Source organism: Mus caroli, unplaced genomic scaffold (genome assembly GCF_978045245.1).
Source record: "Mus caroli unplaced genomic scaffold, Mus_caroli_1 scaffold_3, whole genome shotgun sequence".
Taxonomy (NCBI): Eukaryota; Metazoa; Chordata; class Mammalia; order Rodentia; family Muridae; genus Mus; species Mus caroli.
Window position 1 is genome coordinate 92,496,211 of NW_028227258.1, and position 5,490 is coordinate 92,501,700.

At 42.2% G+C, this 5,490-nt stretch overlaps 1 non-coding gene and 1 pseudogene across 1 annotated transcript; both read left to right on the forward strand.

Annotated features, from left to right (window-relative positions):
• Positions 1 to 1,003: 1,003 nt before the first annotated feature.
• Positions 1,004 to 1,332, forward strand: LOC147005622 (sodium- and chloride-dependent GABA transporter 2 pseudogene; annotated as a pseudogene).
• Positions 1,333 to 5,358: 4,026 nt separating this feature from the next.
• LOC115030754 (small nucleolar RNA SNORA17) lies at positions 5,359 to 5,490 on the forward strand. The gene has a single exon (XR_003836348.1). It is a non-coding gene; the product is annotated as a small nucleolar RNA SNORA17 (small nucleolar RNA).

The following is a 5,490-nucleotide window of genomic DNA, read 5'->3' on the forward strand; positions in this document are numbered from 1 at the left end:
GCAAATATATAAATCTATAACACAGAAACACCACACTTTGGAGGAACAGTCAAACTATACTACCTTTAGAGTCACTTTAAAGAATTCATATTTTCTGTGTAATTTTGCATCCTATCAAAAGCAACTGGATGAGAGGAACTAGACAACCAGGCCTTCTGTTTGCCTATATGTAATGAGGTGAGTCTTGTGCTTGCAACTGGCCTCTGGAAAGATCTGGACAAGTTTCCTAGAGAAAGGCAGAAAATGTCATGTGCAAAGCAGCGCTCTTTCCCATTAGTGTTGGATGCTTAAGCATCCCTTTTAGTAATTAATTCTTGTTTTCATTAATAACCCCTTACATTAGTAGCCAGCCTGTGATGCTACTGGGCAGTGGGGGCCTTGGAAAGGTCCAGCCTGATGGAAGGTAGAGAGACCACTGGGCATGTGTTCTGAGAAGAGAGCTGATGTCTTCCTGACTTTGTTTTCTAATGCCCTGAGGTTAGCTGCCTCACCACAAACATCCAAGCCAACCCATTGAGGACTAGAAAGTGGAAGAAAATCACCCTCTCCTCCCTCTAAGTTGATTTTCCCCCAGGTATTTTTCCCACAGTGATTAAATAGCATACAACTAATATTCACAAAATTCTCTCATTAATCCTATTTCCTCATTTTTGGCCCTGACTCCCTCTCTAGGGAGCCATTTTAAATTTGGGTTGGTTTATGTCTCTACTATTTCTTATTGAAAATATAAATATTGATGTACTTGTACCCATATTCCTTTTTCCTATTCTGAAGGTTTCATGCCATGCCTCCCTTTGATCTTTCTTACTTCTTTTACATGGCTCTATTGAGTGGATCTGCCTGATGTATTCCACCTGTCCTCCACTAGACATTTAGTAGTATTTGTTTACCTCTGGATACTGGTAACTGGTGTTCAGTTACTTTGTAACAAACCACTATATATCTGACAACTTGTGTTTAAACAATACAAATTTGGGGGTAAAGAAATGGATCAGCGGGAGAATTCTCCGACAGGACCTCAGGCAGAAACTTCACCAAGGTGGGATGGAGAACAGGGCCTCGGGAACAACCAGTAATGGAGAGACAAAGCCAGTGTGTCCAGTCATGGAGAAAGTGGAGGAAGATGGTACCTTGGAACGGGAGCACTGGAACAACAAGATGGAGTTTGTGCTGTCGGTGGCTGGGGAGATCATTGGCTTAGGCAACGTCTGGAGGTTTCCCTATCTCTGCTACAAGAACGGGGGAGGTGAGAGCCATAGTGCCCCCCAGTCTCCCCAGGAAGGAGAGTTCTTCTGTCTGCTCTACTCACTGTCCCTCTGGGAAGGGCCCTGATGGGTCACTGAGGACACTTTGCAGGAGACTGAGATGTAGATAACCCGTGTGGGTGCCCTAGGGCTTTCTCTCATAGAAGCGCGAGTACGGGTTCAGATCCAGATGGATCAGGCCGTGGATTCTGCCTCTGTTCTTAACTCTGTGTGATCTTGGTCAAGTTCCTGAAGCCCCCAGAGTCTCAATGGCTGTTCCTGTAAATCAAGATAGCAATACCTGTTTTTCAAGGTTCTTGTAAGGATTGGCAATACTACCCATAAAGTGCTTAATAAATAGGAGTTGCAGGGCTGCTGCTGCTGCTGATACCGGAAAAAAAAAAAAAAAAAAAAAAGAAATGGATCAGCTCATTGGCTACTCTTCCAAAGAACTGGTTCAGTTCCAAGCACCCACGTGGTCCAGTTCCAGAATATCTTTCAGCCCTCTTCTAGGTGCCACAGAAACCTGTAACACTTGTGGTGCACAGACATACATGTTTAAATAATGATGAATAAATGATACAAATTTATTATCTCAGAGCTTTTGAGAATCAGGAGTTGAGGCCCAAGTAGACTAAGTCCTTACTTGGCATCTCACAGGGTAAAATTAATGTATCAAGCAAGGCTATAGATTCACCCAGGTCCTTAGGCTTCTGGGAGTTTGGTTCCCTGTGGTTATAAAGTGAATTCCCTATATTCTTGGCCACTATCAACTGAATTACTCTTAGCAGATCTTCACAACAACCCAAGCTCCCCAGCTTGTGTTGCAGGTATTCTCAGAACTTTATTTCTCAAAAGCTGTTAAGAGACTCTTTGAAGGGCTCACATAGCAAGGCAGGGATACCTAGCATAATCTACATTTTCATTAATTCAAATTCAATTGATTAGACTTTAATTACATCTAAAAATTCATTAACCTTCACTGTATTATGTAACTAAATTCTGAGGGGGATGAGACAGATACCCTGATACCCACAGAATCTGCTTCTACTTAAAAAGAGATTGCACGAGTCATACACCAAGATACAAAACTCTTGGGCCCACCATAGAATTTTGCCTCTACATTTAGAAAGCAAACTATGTTACAATAAAGAGTTCTGTGTCTATGTAATTTTGTATTTTCTTAATGTATTATTGGAATAAATCCCTAGAAGAAATATTATGCATATGTATTTTTGGTATGCATTAACAAAATTGCCCCCCAGATGCTTTTGTGTTCTCAGTAGCAACATGAAAAGAAGTTTACTTTCCAACAACTTCAGAGGGCTTTGCCAATCCTAATAATAAACAGTGTCTTACTATGACTTAATTTTTTTTCTTATTATTAAAGTTTTGAATATGTTTCCATTTGAAAATGCTAAAGGGTTATTTGAAGTCTATCAGAGGAATGGGGGCATTAGCAGCTATGTCCCACCAACGTTCTGGGCTGTGGCTAGCAATGGTAAAGCTGAGATGTCTGAGACCTTGTACAAGCAACAGTGTTCTTACCCAAGGCTGGGTCTACAGTGTGGTCTTGGCCATGATCCTGACTGCCATTACACCTGCTTGCTTCAGTAGGTCTCTCCCTCAGCCTTCCTGGAAACTCCGGGTACATCTCATACTCTACAATAAAATCCTTTCTCGTTTTATCGAAAATTCTGGTCATTTTATTGTCCCAGACTGATAGATCTTCATTTTTCTCTTTTAGAAATTAATGACAACTTCCTGAAATGCTTTTATATAAATCAAACTTATTTCAATGAAATGTAAATTAGCTTGATGACTACTCAGAAATAAGAAGTCTCAAGTTATTTGGCAGGAAAAAGAAGTTTAAATTACGATGATCTTTGACACCACACTGTCAGCTTTAATGTCCAATTTATTTCTACGTCTTGGTTCTAATAAGTACTTAATCACAAAGCCGTGCATTATTACAACCCTGGTGACCTCACTGTTTCCTTCATCTTTGTGTCTAATTGTATTGCACTTAATAACAGCACACCCCATGAAAAGCCAGTTATTCCTCAAGATTTCTGATAATTCTTCAGCCACTGTATCTGCTTAGCCTCCCTCTTCTTTGATGCTCTGAGGCCCTTGCGTCCTGCCCCATCCCAACCACTGCAGACTCTCCCTTAACCCCCTTGTCATACGCCAAGGTTCCATAGCCTTAGTAGATTCAACTGACTCTTTGGTCATATTCCCGTGTGGGAGCAGGAGTAGGAGGATGTCACATCAAGTGCCACTGTGGTGTGTTGTGTTTCATTCAGTTGTATTTGTAGGAGGGAGGGCATTGGGGTGGTTTGATTTGTGTTTGCTGCTTGGGATTGAATCCCAGACAACCATGTGCTCAACCACTCAACTATACCCTTAGTTTATGCAATGTCCTTGAAGGTCAATCAAAGATCTACCATTCTGTTGACTCTCATTTTTTTCCTCTTTCTACTAAATAAAGAAGTCATGGTCATTGTCTGATGCTTTGAAGACATGATCCTTACAGACCTACTGCCTCCTCTTTAACCCAATAAGAGGCTGCTGAGCCGCCATGTTCCTATGACTCCTGTAATGTTTCTATGTGCTGGTGCCACGGCTGCCTGGAAGAGTTAGAATTAGAAAGGCAGCTGCAAGAAGAAACAACACAATGCAAGGTTTGGGGTTTTGCTTCTTCAGGCTTTTTTCTATCCTTTAATTTCTGCTGTGCATCTAAAATCTTTCCTGTACCAAAGCAGACAGGCTTGGAAGGACATAGGACATAAAACTTAGAAGAAAAAAGAAAAACAGGGGGGAAAAGGACAGCCCACTGTCCTCCATATCTCAGAGGACGAGATGACATAATGAATGTCACATGGGATGGAAGGTGCAAGGAGTAACTGGACCTTACAGGATGTAGGAAGAAATAAACTTTGTAAGTGAAGCAGACACCAAGTGAACAGGGAAGGCTCACAATTGGAAGAAGACAAGTCTCCAAAGCTCATGGCTCAGGGAGCCCCATTATCCATGCCATTCCAGGGAGAGCCACAAGAGACCCTTGCTACACTGAGGGACCATGTCAGTTTCTTCTCCCCGCTGAAGGAAAAGAAGCCTGTCACTCTAGGTCAGTAACAAAGTTAAGTAGAATATTCCACTCAGAATTTACATTTATCTATTTACTCTGTGTGTTCATATATATGCATGCATGGGGGTTTGGGGCATAGACAGAGACACGGAGATAGAGATACAAACAGAGACACAGAGAGACTGACTGTGTATATGGAAGTCAGAAGACCTCTCCTTCCACCTCATGGGTTCTAGATAATTGAACTCAGGTCATCAAGCTTAGTGGTACTTGCCAGCCACAACATTACCCCTTTTTTTAATTAGATATTTTCTTCATTTACATTTCAAATGCTATCCCCAAAGCCCCCTATACCATCCTCTGCCCTGCTCCCCAACCCACCCACTCCTGCTTCCTAGTCCTGGCAATCCCCTGTACTGGGGCATATGATCTTCACAATACCAAGGGACTCTCCTCCCATTGATGGCTGACTAGGCCATCCTATGCTACATATGCAACTAGAGACAACAGCTCTCGGGGATACTGGCTAGTTCATATTGTTGTTCCTCCTATAGGGTTGCAGACCCCTTTAGCTCCTTGGGTACTTTCTCTAGCTCCTTAATTAGGGCCCCTGTGTTCCATCCAATAGATGACTGTGAGCATCCACTTCTGTATTTGCCAGGCATTGGCATAGCCTCACAAGAGAGAGCTATGTCAGGGTCCTGTCATCAAAATCTTTCTGGCATATGAAATAGTGTCTGGGTTTGGTGGTTATATATGGGATGGATCCCTCTGGAGGATATCATCCTGAGTGAATTAACCCAATCACAAAAGAACACACATGATATGCACTCACTGATAAGCAGATATTAGCCCAGAAACAGAATATCCAAGATACAACTTGCAAAACACATGAAACTCAAGAAGAAGGAAGACCAAAGTGTGGATACTTTGCTCCTTCTTAGAATGGGGAACAAAATACCCATGGAAAGAGTTACAGAGACAATGTTTGGAACATTCCCCTTTTTAATAAGTCCAGTATTGCCTGCCCTTAGAGGCATTGCAGAAGTGGCTGCTGGGTCACATATCCACCACTAGGTGGCAGAGAGGAGAAAGCCCATGTCTATGTTCAGTGTTCTGACCTGTGAATAACTGAATGATTAGTAGCCTAAGATT